Raw genomic sequence first — 280 nt, forward strand, 5'->3', positions numbered from 1 at the left:
CTAAAACTTTTAGTTATTAATGAATTATAGTTCAAATGGTATAATTTTTTATCCTATTTAAAAGTCTTGAATTCAAGTTTTACTCATCATTTTAAAAAGAAAAAAAACTAATAAAACTCTTAGTTAAGGAATAAAAAAATGGAGTATTGAATTAAAAATATATTAAGTTTTCAATAGGACAGAGCAAATATGAAATTTTAAAAACTTCTATAATATTCTTAATTCCTTAAGCGCATCAATAACATTAAAATAATTATAATATATAGTTCAAGTAATAATT

This window comes from Arachis ipaensis, chromosome B06, assembly GCF_000816755.2.
Source record: "Arachis ipaensis cultivar K30076 chromosome B06, Araip1.1, whole genome shotgun sequence".
Classification (NCBI taxonomy): Eukaryota; Viridiplantae; Streptophyta; class Magnoliopsida; order Fabales; family Fabaceae; genus Arachis; species Arachis ipaensis.